This window comes from Cetorhinus maximus, chromosome 5 (genome assembly GCF_964194155.1).
Source record: "Cetorhinus maximus chromosome 5, sCetMax3.hap1.1, whole genome shotgun sequence".
NCBI classification, from domain to species: domain Eukaryota; kingdom Metazoa; phylum Chordata; class Chondrichthyes; order Lamniformes; family Cetorhinidae; genus Cetorhinus; species Cetorhinus maximus.
In genome coordinates, this window is record NC_135883.1 from 21,218,828 (window position 1) to 21,240,023 (window position 21,196).

General features: G+C 40.4%; 1 pseudogene; it reads left to right on the forward strand.

The window, feature by feature from the left end:
* The first annotated feature begins 464 nt into the window (after positions 1-464).
* On the forward strand, positions 465-2,135 carry LOC144680438 (uveal autoantigen with coiled-coil domains and ankyrin repeats-like; annotated as a pseudogene).
* Positions 2,136-21,196: the final 19,061 nt, after the last annotated feature.

Below are 21,196 nucleotides of genomic sequence, written 5' to 3' on the forward strand. Positions count from 1 at the left end.
GAGAAAAAAATTTTTACACTCCAGGAGGACATCAAGATTAAGTAGGAAATCAGATGAAGTGCAAGTTAATACATTCCTGTATTTATTTGGTGTATTTGCTGACAATGTAATCATAAGACAAGGTATAGATGAATCTTCAACCACATTTGTTGAGGCATTAAAAACCTTTGACGAGTATTTTAAACCCTATGCTGTGGAGAGCACAGACCTTTAAAAAATGGTATAGAACACTCCCAATAAAGCACCAAACGGGAAAGAAGACCCCATGGTGAGGAAGACAATACCCAAGCAAAACACAAAATGGTTACATATCATGTCAGCGCAATGAAGTGCATGAGCTGAAGAGTTTAGTGCAGAGGAAACAAGAGGCTGAGAAATAGCTGAAAGGATTAAAAATAGAGCTTTTTGAAAATGCCTACACAGTACCCAAACTGCAACAGCAGGTGGCAGTGCAGAGCAAGCAGATGGCTGTGAATGAAGAAAAGTTATCTGATGTAACCCAGAAGCAATAAAACCTCAAAAGGAATTTGAAACAATTACATAGGAAAATCTTTGTCTGATAGCTGAGTTGAAAGACAAGATTCAAGCTGAGTATGTACCTTTGAAAAGGTATGATAAACTAAAGTCTTCAATGAACCAAACTGTTCAAGATCTGAACAAACAAATTTCTGAGGTGTCACAAAGGTACAAGTAAGCTTTGAAAGAAAAAGAATGCAATAAGCAAAAATCTGAATAATGTGCAGACTCAGTACATATATCCAGAAAAGCACAAGGAGGGAATGAAAACTCTGAATTTCATTGTGGGCAAGCAGAGGAGGGAGCTGTAAAAACTCAACCAGAAGTATTGCCAGGCACAACAGCAGGCAGAAAATGTACTCAAAGAAATTGCTGCCTTGAAAGACTCTTTGAAGAATCAATATGCGCCCCTGGAAAAACACATGAGGAGTTCAAAAAGATGTTGAATTCTACTTCAGAAAAAGCTGTGTTGGAACTACCAGTAGCCACAAAGCAATGCACTGAAGCACAGAGTGAGATGGCAAGAGCTGAACAAGAAAATAAACAGTTGAAAGAATATCTAATTGTCCTTCAAGAACAAATGCAAAAGGAGTACCTAACTCTTTATCAGCATGAAGAAATGAAGACTGCTTTGAACAGTAGAATTGAGGAGACACTGTTGAATTACAAGAAAACTCAAGAAGAAACAATTGAGCTTTATAATGAAAAGGGAAACCTGTTGAATGAGCTTCACATGCTCCAAGGATCCCTCAGATTGCAGTCTGTTCCTCTGGAAAATTATGAAGGGAAGCAAAATTAATTTAATGTCACTCTGAAAGAACTAAAGAGCCAGTTGACAGGGAAAACTCAGCAATATTCTATATTCTAGGAGGAAGTCAAGAGGTACAAGAAAGAGACTACAGAGCTGAAGAAAATGGTTGGACATTTGGAAGAAAACTTGGAAAAATATTACATTTCCAAAGATATATATAAAGAAATAGAAAACAAGTTTGTTTAAGCTATGGGCAAAAAGGATGAGCGCATGGGAAAAGTGATGGGGAGGTACGTAGAGGCCAAACTGCAAAGTGAAAGACTGCAGGAAGAAAAGGAAAAGATGAAGAATTCTTGTGTACAGAAGCAACAAAAAGTAAAAAATTTGTAGTTCGACAGTCAGAAAAACTTTAACAGCATACCCAATTGAAAGAGAAGGTGAACATGGAAATTATTAGGCTGAAAAGCCAACGAAATAGAAAAGATCATTGATAGGAAAAGCCGTAGAGCTTTCCAAGCTGTGAGTATATACTGAAGCCATGGGTAGCATGATTACAGAATTGAAACAAGCTAAGACTTCGCCGGAGACAGACCTGGCCAACAATGAAATCAAAATGAAGGATAAAGACAAATCTCTGCTGCAGACAAAGAAAGAAAAGACAAAAATAAATCCGGGGAATGTAAATCCAATGCTGAAGATCAAAGAACTAGAAGGAATGGCACTAGATGCCTCAAACTTACTAAGAACTATTGAATTGTTGAAAGATTACATGGCTGAAATTAAAATCAAGAACCTAGAATGTCAAGACAAGTTGACAGAGAAAGTAAAGTTCTCTCAGAGGAGCGTGAAGAGTCTTAGAAACAACTAGCAGAAGTAAAATTAAAGATTGGGAGCTTGAAAGATAGCACAGAGGAATTAGGCTGTACTAAGGAAAGACTGTTCAGTGTAGAGAACCAATTTTCACATACAGAAGATGAGTTTGCTAATGATAAATTAGAACTTGAGGAAGTTCAAGTATCAGAAGTCTCTATTAAGGATCGTGAAAAGGAATTGATGATGAATCAGAACAGTAGAATTAATTAACAATCAAAATTGATGAAATGTTGGAACTTCGTTGTGAAAAGAGCAATGAAATTCTTGAACTTCGATCCAATCTGAAGGACATGAAAGATGCAATGCACAGCATGGAAAAGCAAATCCAGACTTCAAAAGCAGATAAGGAAAATTCTAAGAAACAGATTGAGGATCAAACAAGTGAATTGGAAAAGTCTAAGGAGCAGTCAGTGACCATGGTAGAAAGACCCCGAAAGGAACTGAATGCCCAAGTGAAGTTGTTAAGCTTGTATAAGGGTTCCACAGGTAACTCTCAAACAAAGACAACTGAACACCTCATAGTAGTGGCTGAGTTGAATGAAAGGATTAATAGGCTTAAAAAGCAACCGGAAAATAAGACAGTGAACAAATATTTGGCTAAAACTGAAACAACTGGAAATGAAGGTTCAATTTTTGAAACATCAAGTTCCAAGAAGAACATGGTGGACCCCTCAGAAAAAGAAAACCTGAGTCCAATTTATAAATGAACGGAGCGAACATTCTCTTCGGAAGGAAAAGGACAAACCCCTGGTACCCGATCTAAAAAGATTGATTGCCAACAAAGAGAAACATAACATTAAAGAGCGCAAGAAATGAACCAGATGTTGAAACCCATGTATGTGAAACACCAAGTGCTTTCAACTTGGAACCAACAAAGTCAGCCTGTAGCAACTGAGACTACCATTCCTCCGAATGGGGAGAAAACAAGATCTGAAGGAGTTGTAAAGCCTTGGGATCATCTGAATTTGCAAAGTCAAAGACTTGAGGGGAGAAGGGGTAGCATGGAAATATTTTGTTGTAAATATATTTGGGTATGGACTTAGGGGAAGTGTAGTATAAGGGTCAAGCCTTCCGGACTTAACATTGAGTTCAACAACTTCAGACCATGAACTCTCTCCTCTATCCTCACCACCTTTTAAATCTTTTTTCTACATTCATTTTTATTTTTTATTCACTTGTTTTTATTTATTTTATTCATTTATTCATTGTTTTATCCCCCTTTTATCCTATTTTCTATCCTTTTTCCCCACCACCATCCCCTTTCCGTACCCATCCTCAAAAGGACAATCTGTTATTTGTTCCATATTGTTCTTTCACACAATGCTTACCCTTGTCTGCTATTATCACATTCTGCTTTCTTACCTTCATGCCATTATCAGCACCTTTTTAGCTCTTACCACTGCCATTAACACTCCCTTTGTCCTTTAGTTCATGACATCTTTGTCAATCTATCCTTTGTCCCCACCTATCACAGGTCTTCTATCCAGCCTCACCAGCTCCACACCCCTTAAACAGTATACATTTCATCACATTTCCGCTTCTCTTTAGTTCTGAAGTAGGGTCGTGTGGACTCGAAACGTTAACTGTTTCTCTTCTCCACAGATGCAGCTAGACCTGCTGAGTTTTTCCGGCATTTTCTGTTTTCGTTTCAGATTTCCAGCACCGGCAATATTTTGCTTTTATATTATTGTAGTATAAGGGTGTCCGGCTAGTAAGAGCTAAATGTGGGACTGGAAGTACCACCCACATTATGATGTAGAGCGCCACAGGATGGTAGGCTGTGTTTAGAGAGGGTCTGAGAGAAGTCAGCATTAAGATAGCACCTAGTTAAGGCTATACCTTAGATATATGCATACAGTGGTCCGTTACAATAAACAATTTATGTTCAACCACATATGCCTCCAGATCTCTTTGTGAGACACCAAATAACCTTACAACAGTCACCTTCTGCTCATATTTCTTTGCAGAAGAACCACTCTAAGACCTTTGCATTGTTTTTTTTCAAAAAAAAGCCCCAAAAAGCTCTTCCACAAAATGTCAGGATTGCTCATCAACAGGTTAAGTGGTCTAAAGCACATGAACGCAACTGAACAATTCTGATGAAGAACTAACTGGTGGAACCAGCATGACGTCTATTTCTCTCCTTCCCTCACCCCCCCAGTTAAGGAAAGCCTAACAAGGGGAATAGGTCCCGTCCTCTCTGCTGCGTCTTTCTTCAGCTCTCGTCCGCGGGAGCGCGCGCGGGCTGCCAATCAGCTGGCACCTCGGCCAATGGGGGGAAGGGAGAGCTGGGTGGGCTCTCCCGCGGGCTGCCAATCAGCCGGCGCCTCCGCCAATGGGGGGAAGGAGAGCTGGGTGGGCTCCCCACGCGGGCTGCCAATCAGGCGGCGCCTCCGCCAATGGGGGAAGGAGAGCTGGGTGGGGGCTCCCCCGCGAGCCGCCAATCAGGCGGCGCCTCCGCCAATGGGCGGGGTCTTACCGGATGGGCTCGCGCAGGGTTTGTGTGCAAGCGAGCGCGAGCCGGAGCGCCCAGGACCGTTAAACAAGGGGGCAGGAAGAAAGGAGAAGTGAGTGGAGCTGGACACGGAGGATCTGGGGGCAGATTATACAAACATCCGACACTGATGGTGACCAGGTGAGGCTTTTGAGGGCATTGTGAGCTAGATGCGGGCAGGGGGAGGGATGTTTTTATTCTCTCTGCTCCAGTCCAGTTTCCACACACTGGGAATGAAAGTAGTGATTGAGAGCGCAGCAGAGTTGGAAGGAGAACCGGACTAATCCGCTTCTTGAGGCGTGCTGGCTCGACCTTATTTCATGAAACTACTCCGGGGAAAGTCCATGAAGTGGCCTATCGGTTCACAGATTGAGGGATGGCTCGGTGCCAGTTACCCCAGTGTAGCCTCATGGCTTTCAGTGGCCTTTCTTACTCCACCACCCCCCCCCCCCCACCCCCCTCACACACACACACACACACACACACACACAATTATTGTAGCCCCCCTACGTAAGTTTTATGAGAGCCTTTTTACGCCTCCAAATAAAAATGTTAACTCTGCCAATTCTGCCAGCTTTAAATCAGAACAGTATGGTTTAATTCTGGGCACTGGTGTGTGTATATCTGATCTGCAGAGTATTGACATTGCTGCAGATCTTGACATGGGGAAGGTAATTGTGTTCATTTCATTTTGCCACAGTGGCATTTCTTGTTGCCTGGAGATGAGCTGACCAGATCAAAGCTGGTTGCTAGTGTCAGTCTACGGTTGCATGTATCCGGCAGTGATATTTGTCACGTTGAAATAGATGTAGGCTGAAGATTTTTTTTTAAAAATATGGGTGAACGATGGCTCAAAGATTTTGGAGAACGATGCCGTGCAAGTGGCACAGTTCTTTGCAAGTAAGATGGTATGAGTGATATTACCTTTCCATACATGGGCTAGGTTACCTACTCTTGTGTGGGCAAAGGCCCTCTGGTTTCCCCCATATATTGGGGGTATTGCAGAGGTGTGCGGTTATCATCTGAGTTTCTGGAGGAGTTGTGCCAAGTGCATTAACTGCTTTGCCCAGCTGTACACTGAAATTTAATTTTAATGAAAATGTTCAGTCCTGATGTGAGGGGATGGGGATGGGGGTGGGGGCTGGGGAACAGACATGCTGGCAGTTAGATTAACTTCATAGTGCATAAAACAGTCTTGGTGTGCAGCAAGCTCTCCAGCCCCTTTTATTGGACATTTAGTTTTTTTTAGTGTCGTGTTAGCAGATTTGTGCTGATCTCCACAAGTTGAAAATTAACATGATATATTTAACAGCGTAAGTAAGACTGCCTTTGCTAAAAATAAAGATTCCTTTTAGTAGCTCCTGCATTCATTCATTTAATTTGTTTCATTCAAAATTTCACCAGGGTAATGAAGTTTTCCATAATCTCCCCTTTGCTGAAGCTCTTCTACATTGCTCCATCAGATCTCGACTTCAGTTTCATCAATCTTTTCAAGCATATTTTCGCCATGTTTCTTTATCTTTCCGCACATAACCAGTTTCAACCTGTATGGATTCCCTGTATATCCCTTCAATTGAAAAGGACATTCTTGCCTCCCAACTACTCCTCTTGGGTTTGGCATTCTCTTGCACATGAACATGACAGCCTTTTCTCGTTGTCATTTGTACCTCCTTCATTTACAATTTCATTCATATTTCAGTTTTTGAACGCTGGTCTCATTTTTACAGACTTCCACCTCTATGTACGCTGATGACATCCAGCTCTACTTCACCACCACCACCCTTCTCGATTTCCCCCCTCTGTTTCTAAATTGTCTGACTGCTTCGATATCCAGTACTGAATGAGCAGAACAACTGAATATTGGGAAGACTAAAGCCATTGTCTTTAGTCCCTGACATAAATTCTGTTCCTTTGCCACTGACTTCATCCCTTTCCCTGGCAAATGTCTGAGGCTGAATCAGACTGTTTGCAACCCTGGTGTCGTATTTGACCATGAGGTAAGCTAAACATACATGAGCCACCATTAAGACCGCCTACTCTGACCTCTGTAACACCGCCCAACTCTGCTCCGTCTCAATCATCTGCTGCTGAAACACTCATCCATGCATTTGTAACCTCTAGACTTAATTGTTCCAACGCACTGCTGGCTGGCCTCCCATCTTCCACCCTCCGTAAACTCTGTTGCTCATACCCTAACTCCCATTGAAGTCCCATCCACCTGCATTGGTTCCTGGTTCAGCAATGCCTCAATTTTAAAATTCCTGCCTTGTTTTCAAATTCCTCCTTGGTCTTTGCCTTCCCTATCCCTTAAGCTCCTTCAGCGCTATAACCCTTAAATGCCTGCGCTGCTCTAATTCTGGCCTCTTTGCGCATCCCCTATTTTAATCTCTCTGCCATTCTTGGTCATGCCATCTGCTGTCTCACACTAAGCTTTGGAATTACCTCTTCTAAACCTCTCTGTCTCTCCTTTAGAGCTTCTGAAAACCTACCTTTCAGATGAAGCTTTTGATCATCTGACGTAATATCTCCTCATGTGGCTCGGTGCCAAGTTTTATTTGCTAATGCTCAGTGAAATGCCTTAGAATGTTTTACTATATTAATGGCTCCATATAAATACAATTTGTTGTAGTTATTGGGGATTTAAAATGAACCTTGGGAATTCTGTTGGTTTAGTTGAAAACCCTCATTGTTTAGTTTTAATCATAGCGCATGTAAAAATATCTTCCATAAGTTAGAATCCCAATTGTGATCGTGAGGAATTTATGGTGATATCACTGGAATGGCTTTGCAAGCTGTTTGAAAAATTAGTTCCTATTTAAACTTATATGTACTTTTACTGTTGATTTATAATTTTTATTTACTTGCCCAACTTTTACTAAAAATACACAATTTAAATTAGTGGAATATCATCTCTATCTCACTGTTGATGTTGACCATGACTCAGAAATTACTTGTTTATTGCTGAGTCATGAAATTTAATTCTTATCCCATGGCTCCTTGTTATACACAATTTTTTCTACTTTGCCTGATAAACTAATTCAAATATCTGAATTGTTAGCTATTGTAATTGTCTGCATGTACGATGTTCTATAATGCTTATAAGCTTGATCTGAATAATGACTCTAGAGTAAATAAATTATTGGACCAGTGACTATTATTTTGTGTATGCGTGCCTTTACATAAGTTAGGTGATAAATCAGAGAAGATAACACCTATTGGAGGTGCAATGTGCTATTTGTGGATTTGCTGGCTGTACGGTTATAAATTTTGTTTCCTTGGACAGCACTGAAGTAGGATGTTATGTGAGGAAAACATACGTGACTGAATTTGATCTAGATAATATTGTAGAAATCTGTAGTGTACTCTAATCGCATTGTTCCAATTTTTATGTTGGAAGAAGTTTTTGAATACATAGAAACTAGGAGCAGGAGCAGGCCATTCGGCTCTTCGAGCCTTTCATTATGATCATGGCTGATCATCCAACTCAATAGCCTGCTCCCGCTTTCTCCCCATACCCTTTGATCCCTTTCGCCCCAAGAGCTATATCTAACTCCTTCTTGAAAACATACAATGTTTTGGTCTCAACTACTTTCTGTGGTAACGAATTCCACAGGCTCACCACTCTCTGGGTGAAGAAATTTCTCCTCATCTCAGTCCTAAATGGTCTACCCCATATCCTCAGACTGTGATCCCTGGTTCTGGACTCCCCCACCATCGGGAACATCTTTCCTGCATCAACCCTGTCTAGTCCTGATAGAATTTTATAGGTTTTTATGAGATCCCCCTCATTCTTCTGAACTCCAGCGAATATAATCCTAATCGACTCAATCTCTCCTCATATGTCAGTCCCACCATCCCAGGAATCAGTTAGGTAAACCTTCGCTGTACTCCCTCTATAGCAAGTACATCCTTCCTCAGATAAGGCGACCAAAACTGCACACAGTATTCCAGGTGTGGTCTCACCAAGGCCCTGTACAATTGCAGCAAGACATCCCTGTTCCTGTACTCGAATCCTCTGGCTATGAAGGCCAACACACCATTTGCCTTCTTTACGGCCTGCTGCACCTGCATGCTTACCTTCAACGACTCGTGTACAAGGACACCCAGGTCTCGTTGCACATTCCCCTCTCTCAATTTATAGCCATTCAGATAATAATCTGCCTTCCTGTTTTTGCTACCAAAATGGATAACCTCACATTTATCCACATTATACTGCATCTGCCATGCATTTGCCCACTCACATATTAGATTTCAGGAAATTTGTTGGAGTGAGTGGATTCAGCAATTTATATTATTGTTATGTTCTGAGATAAGTGTGACATGTTAGTTATGAAAAAAAATGGCTGACTTATATTTTGCCAGATAAATTCAGTTCATTTTTTGGCAAACTTCCCACAGATATATGCCTTATTTGTTTTTTTGATGAAGGGCTAGTAGTTGGCTTTCAGCTGTACATCAGCTAGCGAGCAAAATGCTGGTGGTGTAAGTGTCTTCAATTTTACTGTAGTGTTATCTTTCAAGCTCTTGTGCAGCAACATTTTGCCAATATATTCACATGGATAATAGAAATAAATAGCAGATTATTGAAATTATTGACATTGCTGATAATTTTCGAAATTGCTCTAGAATCTTATTTATAGGCTTGAGTAAATCAATATTGTTTAATTTCTTTCACACAGTCTCATAATTTTCTACGACTAAACACCCGTTCTCTGCAGCCACAATTTAAGCGGTTTTACTGAATCTATCCTCCTGGGACAGGGAACTGTTTAAATGAGGACAGTTGGCCTATTTTGTATGGAGGAAAGGAAAAGTTTTTATGCAAAGTTCTGGAGGCATGTTAAGGAAGCAAGAAATTCTGAAACAAGGAAAAGTTATCTGGTCCCTTGAACCTTTCACAAACAAGATTCTCTATCCAATACTTTGATTTCTTGAGGAAAGGGACTACAAAGATTTTGTTTACCTTGTAAAAAAATAAATCAAGCAATGTGCAAACTCCCTCGAAGTTGAACACTATTAGGCTAGATCAGTTTTTTTCTTTGATATGAGGTTATGCATGATCCTAGCACATGAGGAAAGATCGTGTTTCGTACAGGATTTTATTATCTCCATCTACTGATTGTTCTAACCTGAAAGTCAGTTCCTTTTTTTCAAAAAGTTGTTAGCATGGCAGTTAATTCTTTATCCAATATTCTCTCTGTTACATTACTCTGAATACAAATATCCTAATCTCAAGAAGCAAAATACTGTAGATGCTGGAAATCTGAATCAAAAATATCAAATGTTGCAAAATGCTCAATGGGTAGGGTTGCATCTGCGAAGAAAGTTTAAAAACAAATCTTTTTCCTCTGTACTCCTAACCTCAAGTCTTGTTTGAAGTTTTTATTTTTTACTTTGGTTTTCAATTTTGTGCTTATGGTCTTAAGTTAAATTTTTTTGCATGTAGATTCTTCTTTCCTATTATTATTTCACAACCCAATCTCTTTTTTGGTTGCCTTTTTCCCCTCCAGTAAAACAAGCTTAGTTCTGTTAGTCTCTCTTTACAACTTAGAATTCAAAGCACAATACTTATTCAGTAGTGTTTTCCCTCTCTGAAGGTGTGGTTTCCTCATTGAGCATTTTGCCTTCAACATCTTCAACACCTCATCTAAGTTGCCATTATTCCAATGTATGCCCTCACAGCATGTATAGCAGGTTATCTGACTGCATGGAGTATCACAGATGAGATTGGATAACAATTAGAAGTTGAATCAGTTTTCTCCTCTAAGCTGGCAGGGGTTGGAGAGATGGGGGCAGGCCAATTGTATTACCATGAGTGGTGCTCTGGCTAAAATTATTTAACTTGGCATTGATCATAGTTTGACTTTAAGATCACCTTGGGATTTTATGGCTCAACTATTCATTCATTAAATTCTTTGAGCCATCTGAGAGTCTTAAGAACCATTCCTGTTGCTCTTATTGAATCCTGTTGCTATCGATGTACTATTTAAAGTTACATGTTCTGAGTTATGCAGAATCTTCCAATTTTGAACATTTTAACGATATTTTCAGTTCCTATAAAATGTCCTTGAAATGCATCCTAGTCTTGTTTAAAACTTCCCATTGACTCTGTACTTTTAGTGAACAACTGGAAGATGTTCTATGGTGCTACAAGTGGAAAATCAGTAGCTAATGTAGTCTTAATGGGAAGTAGAGATAATTGGATTAAGGTGCCCAGACATAACTGAAACTCCATTTTGCAGTCAAGCTATTATTAAATAAGTAATCTGTTATAAATTACTATGTTCACATTTATCATGGAAATTTCCTAGGTAATTTTTTAACATGGTTACATCAGCACTGCAGCCTTTCACTGGGGAGTAATGCGTGTGTGGGAAGAAACATGCAATTTCACTCTGACCAGTTTAAGTATGCCGTTTCTGTTATAAATGGGGACCAAGAATGACCTTGACAGTATTGGTAGGAGTGACCACCACACAGTCCATGTGGAGACAAAGTCCCATCTTCACATTGAGGATACCCTCCGTGTTGGACACTATCACCGTGCGAAAAGGGATAGATTTCAAAAAGACCTAGCAACTCAACTGGGCATCAATGAGGCGCTGTGGGCCACCAGCAGCAGCAGAATTGTACTCAACCACAATCTGTAACCCCAAGGCCAAGCATATCTCCCGTTCTACCGTTACCACCAAGCCAGGGGATAAGTGGTTCAGTGAAGAGTGCAGGAGGGCGGAAGGCCAGGAGCAGCACCAGGCATACCTAAAAGTGAGGAGTCAACCTGGGGAAGCTACAACACAGGACTACTTGCATGCCAGACAGCATAAGCAGCAAGCAATAGACAGAGTTAAGTGATTCCACAACCAGCGGATCAGATCTAAGCACTGCAGTCCTGCCACATCCAGTCGTAAATGGTGGTGGATAATTAAAGCAACTCAATGGAGGAGGAGGCTCCACAAGTATCCCCAGCCTCAATGATGGGGGTGCCCAGCACATCAGTGTAAAAGATAAGGCTGAAGCATTTGTAACAATCTTCAGGCAGATAATCCAATCATCCTCCCGAGGTCCACAGATGCTAGTCTTCAGCCAATCTGCTTCACTCCACATGATATCAAGAAATGGCTGCAGGCACTGGATACTGCAAAGGCTATGGGCCCTGACAATATTCCAACAATAGTACTGAAGACATGTGCTCCAGAACTTGCTGCATCCCTAGTCAAGCTGTTCCAGTACAGCTACAACACTGGCATCTAACTGGCAATCTGCAAAATTACCCAGGTATGTCCTGTACACACAAAGCAAGACAAATCCAAAACAGCCAATTCCCGCCCCATCGGTCTACTCTCGATCATCAGTAAAGTGATGGAAAGGGTCATCAACAGTGCTATCATGCGGCACTTGTTTAGCAATAACCTGCTCACTGATGCTTGGTTTGGGGTCTGCCAGGGTCACTGAGCTCCTGACCTCATTACAGTGTTATGGCTCCAGCTGATGTTCCTACTGGACAAGTTAGATCCCAGGGTGGAACCCAGCTTGATAAATCCTAACTATTTTTTGTTTAGAAACGTGGAGGGTGGCTACCTGAACAGCGTCACAGGAGTCAGCTGATGAACTTTTAACAAAAGAATAAAACATTTATTAAGCAAGAAAATATGAACTATATTACAATACTCCTTCACCCACAACTGTACTTTTACAGATATATACAGATTCGTAAGGATAACACAAGTTATAAAAGCTATTTTATGCTCAAATATTCACGGTAACTACACAATCCATGTAAACAAATAGGCGAGCTGTGGTTAGGCATACCACACTCTGAAACCAAGTGACAGATGCCACCCAAACAGATCAACTCCCCCACCTCCCCTCCCCAAGACTCTTGTCACATCATGAGCTGACCGGTCTCCCTTAACTCCGTCTTTCACATTAGGGTTTCCAATCTCTACCCTCGAATAATCGCTTTGGAATTTTCTCCCAAACGACTTTCTCTCAGACGCCTCCCACAAACGTCCACCGCCAGGGTTTCGAACTCTCCTTCCAATGTTCCTCTCTCCTGAATTGCCACGTGCATTCAAGCTTCCTTCCATGCACTCCCTCTCAGACTCAGCTATGTCAACAAAACACCACTGCTTCACATGTCCATAGTAAAAAGTTACAGATCTTCGACTGTCTCCTTAGGCTTGTGAGAAGCCAGAAGATCCATTTTGCTTTAAGTCTGCGCCTTGCATCTTTCTCCCTTTAAGCTTGGAGCCTTCCTGTCTGTGACTTATATTCATTTCCACTCAACAGGACCTTTTCCAGACTCCTGTTCTTCCTTTGACTAGAAGATCTTATTGGGACCCCTCCTGTCTGTCTCCTTGGCTTTGGGATCTTTCGATTCTTTTGGGAAACCTGCTCTCTCTCCAGTCCCCCCTGCTGTGCCTGGTTTCTTCTGGCTGGCTTCAACTTTAGTTTTGGGTTCTGTCCCTCTCCTATGCTGCTCCTGCTGGCAACTCACTTCAACCTTAGAGCACACTGACCAACTGAACTCAAACTTTTTTTACTTTCTTTGTGTCTGTGTGGGACCTCTCCCTGGATCCCTGTTGCTAGGCAACAGCACAGTTTTTTTTTCTACCTTGTGTTTGTTTTAACTCACCTTCAAGAGTCGTACACGCATTGAAATGCAGATAACTTTTAACGTGAAACTAAAACTCAGGTTCTTCCTTTCTTAACACACACATACAGAAACACAAATCAAACTTAAACTTAAAGCTAAAACTCATTCCTAAAACCCAGAAATAAAAACATAACTTAAACTATCTCTAATACTAACAACAGCCTTGGTTCAAACATGGCCAAAAGAGCTGAACTTCAGAGGTGAGGTTAGAGTGACTGCCCTTGACATCAAGGCAGCATTTAACCGAGTGTGGCAACAAGGAGCCCTAGTAAAACTGGAGTCAATGGAAATCAGGGGGAAAACACTCCGCTGCTTGGAGTCATACCTAGCACAAAGGAAGATGGTTGTGGTGGTTGAAGGTCAATCATCTCAGTTCCAGGACATCACTGCAGGAGTTAATCTGGGTAGTGTCCTAGTTCCAACCGTATTCAGCTGCTTCATCAATGACCTTCTTTCCATCATAAGGTCAGAAGTGGGGATGTTTGCTGATGATTGTGCAGTGTTCAGCACCATTCGTGACTCCTCAGATACTGAAGCAGTCCATGTCCAAATGCAGCAAGACCTGAACAATATCAAGGTTTGGGCTGACAAGTGGCAAGTAACATTTGCGCCATACAAGTGTCAGGCAATGACTATCTCCAGCAAGAGAGAATCTAACCATCGCCCCTTGACATTCAATGGAATTACCATTGCTGAATTCTCCCACTATCAACATCCCAGGGGTTACCATTGATCAGAAATGGGACTGGACTAGCCATATAAATACTGTGGCTACAAAAGTAGGTCAGTCACTACGAATCCTGTGGCAAGAAACTCACCTCTAGACTCCTCAAAAACCTATGCACCATCTATAAGGCACAGATCAGCAGTGTGATGGAATACTTTCCACTTGCCTGGATGAGTGCAGCTCTAACAACACTCAAGAAGCTCGGCACTGTCCAGGACAATGCAGCCCGCTTGATTGGCACCCCATCCACAAACATTCACCCCTTACACCACTGTCACACAGTAGCAGCAGTGTTTACCATCTACAAGATGCATTGCAGGAATTCACCAAGGCTCCTTAGAAAGCACCTTCCAAGCACACAACCACCACCATCTAGAAGGACAAGGGCAGCAGGCACATTGGAACACCACCACCTGGCAGTTTTCCTCCAAACCACTCACCATCCTGACTTGGAAATATATCACCGTTCCTTCACTGTCACTGGGCCAAAATCATGGAACTACCTCCCTAACAGTATTGTTGGTGTACTGGCAGCTCACCACCACCTCAAAGGCAATTGGGGATGGGCAATAAATGCTGACCTAGCCAGCATGCCCACATCCCAGGAATGGATAAAAAAACTGGGGTTAATGTTGACAGGAAATCTGTGTAAATTTAAGCTTTTTTGTATACTTTAGCTTAGTAATCACTATACTCCTTAATCCTATTCTCATCTGCGAATGCCCTTTTCTCATTGTGTACTTACTCCCTGTTTCACTGTGCATAAAGTGACGTTTGCCTATTTTGAAATCTTTGCTACAATTGTGATCTATGACGCAAAGTAATTTTTATGTTTTAATAAAGTAATTTGAGACTGTAAGCAGTTGGAACCCATTTACTTAACCAACCAGGGTAGGCCAGGTGTGTAAAGTCACAACTTTTGGGTTGACAAAAAGTTTTGAGCAAAAAGAAACTGCATGGCATTCCTCCTTGCTCCTAATTTTTAAGTGGGTATTCAAAACATTGCCATTGTTGTGGGGGAAAAAAATCATTGACCTAAATGTTGCGGTAGTAATGATGGTGAAACTGTTAGTGTTTGTCGTCATTCCTCCTCTGAAAATGGCAACTTTTGAAGTCCATAATTTTGAAGTTAAACATGGGGATAATCGAGAAGTTGCTGTTAGTGATTCTGCACTTCTCCATTGGAGGATCTATTGAAGTCTCCATAGACTGCAATGAATTAGAAATCACTGAACTGATGAGAGCTTGTCCGTTTAAATTAGTTTTGCTGTTTTTGTTGTTACATTGAGGTGTAACTTTTCAAGGGTTTTTACAGCGAAACTAGAAAAAGGACAAGTTCTCAACAGTTCAGTGATTTCTAATTCATTACAACCTGCGGGAACTTCAACACGTCCTCCTAGGGAAAAGCATAGAATCACTGACAGCAACTTCTTGATTTTTAATGGTGTGTTATGTTCATAATTACTGCTGAAAAACCACTCTGGCCCTGAAAATACATTTTATTTGTGGAATGTCAAATTTTTTCATTATGCTAAAATTCCACATACCTAAGTTTGTTATTTCAACTTCTACCTTAATGCCATGTGTATGTTCTAATCATTCATTTCACTCTCTCTATAAAATGATAATTGAAAAGCAAAGGATAATTAGTGCATTTTACTTCTTGTCTGGAGGTCCCCTTAACTTGGTGCTAGGTTCAAATTAAGGGGAAACCCACACCACAGCTCCCTTCAAAGTCAATGGTGAGCACTGTTGTTTCATCGCTGACCTCAAAAGCCAGCTCATGCTAAAAGCTGGTTGTTGGACACTTTTGCCAGGGTCATTTTTTGTGAAAAATTAAAGAAGAAAATAAGAAATAATAAAAGAGGAGCTTTTTCCAGCAATATGTAATCTGTAAAGTACCACGATCAAAGAAAGTGTCTGAACTTCAAATTATTCAAATTTTAGAAAAAAAAGTCAAGGGAGTAGCTGATCAGAACAGGGAAAAATTACTTCAAAGATATGGAAAAGAAACATTCAGATTATGATTAATTTACTTGCTGAGCTCCTGGGAGACTGCTTTTGTTGTATATCAAATGAGGTTTTTGCTTGGTCTTTTTGTACTTTCATGTAGAAATTAATGAGGAAGGGTAAGATCCGTGCCCAGTAGCACTTTAAAATTACAGGCTTCCACTCCGGGAAATGCAACAATTGGTTCGGTCTGACAAGAGCGGGCAGAGTTGCAATTTATCCGATATTGACCGAACTAGCGCAAAAGATCAAGGATTTTCAAGAGCAAGTTACATTCCGTGCTAGTGGAGTTTCAGTGAACCTTTGCATTGGTTTAACAAAAGCCCTGGAATCTGGCCCCACCCACAACTGGACACACCCCCAATCAGATTAATCACCATTGCAAGTTTCCACTAATTTTGCTGTTTGCAGCATTGTAAAAGGCTCTTAAAAGTGTTTTTACGTGTGAGGGCACCATTAGGCACCTTTTAAAAGATTTTAAATATTTTATTTGCTAAAATTGACTGGTGTACACCAGTGAAACCAGTAAATGATCTGTATAGCATTTCTAAAGTCATTTTCATTGGCTTACAGGTAGTCAAGTAGATATATATAAAAAATGTGTTTTTTTGAAATAAATTCATTTTCAGCTGTGTTAATGGACGTTCAGCAGGTTACCATTCTTAATAATATCCATGAATACTTTTAATGCAAGAGAAGAAAAATAAATAATTAGCATCCTGAAACGCTGCCGAATGTGCTCATTTGAGGATTTTACATTTGCGGTTATATAAATAGGTTTGGGCAGAAACCTGAACCATAACTTCACATTGCAAAGCAATGCAATTTTGAGCATAATTTGCACCCGGATATGTGCATATGCCTAAAGCATAAAGTCTACCCCTATTATATATTAAAGACTAAACCTGTAGCATTAAAAAAGACCCACTTGTCTTCTATTGAAGTTCTGCTGCATGACCCCTCCAATTAGTTAAGAACATAATAAATAGGAGCAGAAAAGGCCATATGGCACCCCCCCCCCACCTCCCCTCCAAAGCATGTTCCAGCTTTCAATAAGATGTACCTCACTTCCCACTTTCCTGCTTCATCCTCCCACATCTATTCATTCACCCTTGTGTCCAAAAATCTTTCAATCTCGTTCTTGACTTCATTCAACAACTGAGCATCCGGAACCTTCTGTGGTAGAGAATTCCAGAAATTCACAACCCTCAGTGAAGAAATTTCTCCCTATTATAATCCTAAATGGCCGACTCCCTATTCTGAGACTGACACTTCTGGATTATCCAGCCATGGAAAAAAGCATCTCAGCTTCTACTTTGTCAAGTCTTCTAAACATGTTATACATGATCACCTCTCATTCTTCTGAACTCCAGTGAATGTAGGTCCAATCTACTCAATCTCTCCTCGTAAGACAATCCTTTCATACCAGGATTCAGCCTGGTGAACCTTTATTGCTCCCCTCTAGGACAAGTATGTTCCTCTTCAAGTAAGGAGACCAAAACTGTACACAGTACTCCAGATATTGTAACAAAGTTGTGTTTAATTGCAGGAAGATTTGCTTACTCTTATACTCCAACTTCCTTGTAATAAAGGCTAACATACCTTTTGCCATCCTAATTGCTTGCTTTCCATGCATGTTAACTTTCCTTGATTAACGTACAGGGACCCTGAAATCCTTTTGAGTACCAACATTTTGTTTTTAAAAAAAATCAACTTTTCTATTCTTGCTACCAAAGGAAATAATTTCACATTTCCCCATGTTTTACTGCGTCAGCCACCTTCTTGCCCACTCATTTAACCTAACTATATCCCTTTGCATCCTCCTTGCAGCTTATGTTCCCAGCTTGCTTATTTGCTTAAAATATTCTGTCATTTCTTCAAAGTTAGCTATTTTAAAGTTATATATTGTTGGCCCCATGGTCTTGGTAGTTCTGAAACTTAGATTCTATTAAACTTAATTTTTATGTGGTTGCTGTCCTGTTGGGGTTGTCACAACTTCCGTTTTTTGTATGCTGCCTGTGTAAGTGTATACATTCAATAAATAGAGGGGGAGAAAGCTAGAGTAAACAGGATCCTAAACTATTTAACAGATTAAACAGAAGGTAGATAAGAATAAAGCTTACAAATTTTATAGAGAGAAAGAGGAAGGAGCGCACTGGACCAATTACAGGAGTATGCAGAAACATGCTAAAAAAATTGGTTAGGGGGGCATAGAGCGACACGGAATAAAATCATAACTATAGACACAAATCATAGTGTGAACACGCTCTTAGAAAACTTCAGTTATAAGAGCACAATCAAAAAGTGTTGGAAACTTCAGCAGAAGATAAGTACAATATAGTTTATATTTTAAGTGTTTACTTCCTCCAAGTGTTCACAAGTGAAGATGTGAGCAGCATGCCTTCCCAAAGTAGAGGTAACCTAAGCAAAATTGATTACTCATATTAATAAGGTCTGATTCTTAGACTATCTGAAAGCGCTCAAAGCAGATAAATTCCCAAGAATAAGTGATGTTTATCCAAGAACACTGGAGAGGCCACAGAGGAGATTTGCGAGGCATTGAAACCATTATGAGAGAATCACTCGGGAGTTACCAGTAGACTGAAAATAGACGAATTGGTGCCTGTTTTCAAAAGGGTGCTGAAACAGATCTATTGGTCTTTCGTTAGCATTGTGTAAAATATTGGATTGATTTTCTGGTGTAGATTTGAGGTTTATTTGACTAATCACCTATTAAAAGGCAGACATTATTTCAGACGATAAAGATTTTGCCTGACTAATCTCCTAGACGTTTAAGAGGAAGTGATATGCTAGGTGTATTCTACAAAACCTGACAGTGTGGTGCACCTTCACTTCCAAAGGCACTTGATAAAGTTCCACATGAAAGACTTATTAGTTAAGTTGAAGCTATGGGAATTCAGGAAATCTTCATAAAGATGGATAAGAAATGGCTGAAGGGTAGGAGATAATGGGACAGTGAGTACTTGCTAGAAGAGTTATATTGCGTATGTGAGAGTACTCTAAGAATTGCTGCTGGCACCATGATGTTTACATCAATGACCTATATCAATCTCTGTGCAGTGGGTTGGTGGGGGGTGGGTCTCATAAATTACAGATTGATTTGGGCAACATTTGTATGTAGATAGAACAAAGACAGATGGAGTTTAATGCAGACAAATGTAAAGCACTGCACATAGGAAAAGAAATGGACAATGTACTCCCAAAAATAGTTTTGAAAATAGATAAGAATAAAGATGAGACACACCTGGCAGTCTTAGTAGACTTACTTGATGGTCAACATGTTCAATCAGGGAATGTAAGATAGTTAAGACAGTTGTATGGTAACCTTAAGAATTCCTTTAAAATATGTTGCAAAAGTTAAATAAGGGGTCACAGGTTCAAACTCTCAAATCAAATTTAGAACTGATATCAGGTGGTTCTCAAGGATTGAGAATGTGCTTCCAAATGGAATTTAGAGCAATCGCTCTGAAATCATTAAGTAAAATTAAGGTGACATAGTGAGGGGCAGGTAAGGTCTTTCTGGATGGATAAACTAACAGGGGTCAAATAGGCTTCCTCCCCCATAATTATCTTGTGATATACTAGTATGGCACTGCTGGTAAATCAGATGTATTGTTTTACTAGGACAAAGGACATTATATTGTACAAAATAGAATCTAAGTGTTATGTCTCCTTAATGTTGGGAGGTGTAATTGCCTTGTATTCTCAGAATGAGAGCAAGGTTCACTTGGAGGTCAATATGTGGATGACAACACCGGCTTTCTTTGGTTGACAGGTTAATTAAGAAGTTGGAGGTATTGTGGAAGCATTATGTTTTTGGACGAGGAAGGAAACACAGTTTTAAAATTGCTTTGCTTCCATAAGAGTGCAGAAAGAAGAAAGTATAAATTGTCAAAATTGTAAGAATTATTGCTGAAAAAGTTGAAAACATTCCCACATTTGCAACTAGCTTGGAGCTGTTTAATTGTTTCTTAGTTTGTTTTAGCTTCTTCATGGCCTATTGGAGTGCATGAGAATATGGAAGGAGAAGCTTTTAATTGAATTAATTTGTTAAGAATGACCAAACTGGGATAAAAAGTACTGTGGGTGGTAATAGGTGGATATGGGGAAGTGAGTAATCGAGGTGAGCAGCATGGGTAAGTAAGAATTCATGTGAAATATGAGGGTAACCTTGGAAGGACTTTTATCAAGCCAGATTTTGCAGCACAAATAATGGTGCTTGCTGTTATTTATGTGGAAATTGGACAGTAACATCAAGTGATCACACATGAAGAGCTAAATGTGGAAATCAGACTTTGTTGTCTGAGATGTTCTTCTCCTTCAAAAGCAGTGCTATGATGATGTCTCGCTCTCTGGCTCATCATTCAAATACATTGAAGTTGCTGCACTTGCCTCAGAGATGAGCACTAAACTCACCGGGAAAGGTCGGGGTATGTCCATTCCAGTGTTAGGTGCCTGTTTACAGCATGATAAATCTTAATCACCACTAAACAACCTCTCTGGCACTGAAAATTATCTTTTATAAGTGCGGAATCTCATTCCTTCAAATTTTCACTATCTTTGGAGATTTTAAAACTATTCATTTTTAATATTCCTCTTCCTCTTTCCCCAATCTTTCTTTCCCTCTCTTTGTTTTACCTCTGTACCTGATTTGACAGTGAATAAAATATTCCAACTAACATTTCCTGATTTAGACTCCACTGCGCATTAACAATTCTTCAATCTGATTGGTTAAGGAGATTCTCAGTTGCCTGGTCACACAGATCTCAGCTGCCCTGGGGAGACCACTGTGTTTTTTACTCTCTAATTGACAGTAAGTTCCTATGTAAAAATCCCATGGAAAGTCTGCGGGCAAGTGCAGGGGTTCTTAAGGGCATAATCTGATGCTGTGTATAGGAGAAGGTCCATGTGCTACAGCGTAGTGAGTAGTTGAAGTGGTGGATAATGAGCACTGTTGAGAGGGTAGCTGAAGGGGGAGGAGCGAAGTTTGGAGATAGCTGGTGGACATGGGAGTAATGGATATTTGGGGCTGGGGATAGTTTGGAGCTAGGTCGTGGGTGCAGCGTGAGAACCACATGATTGGGGATAGTTTGGAGCTGGGTCGTGGGTGCAGCGTGAGAACCAAATGGAAGTAAATCTATGTAAAGG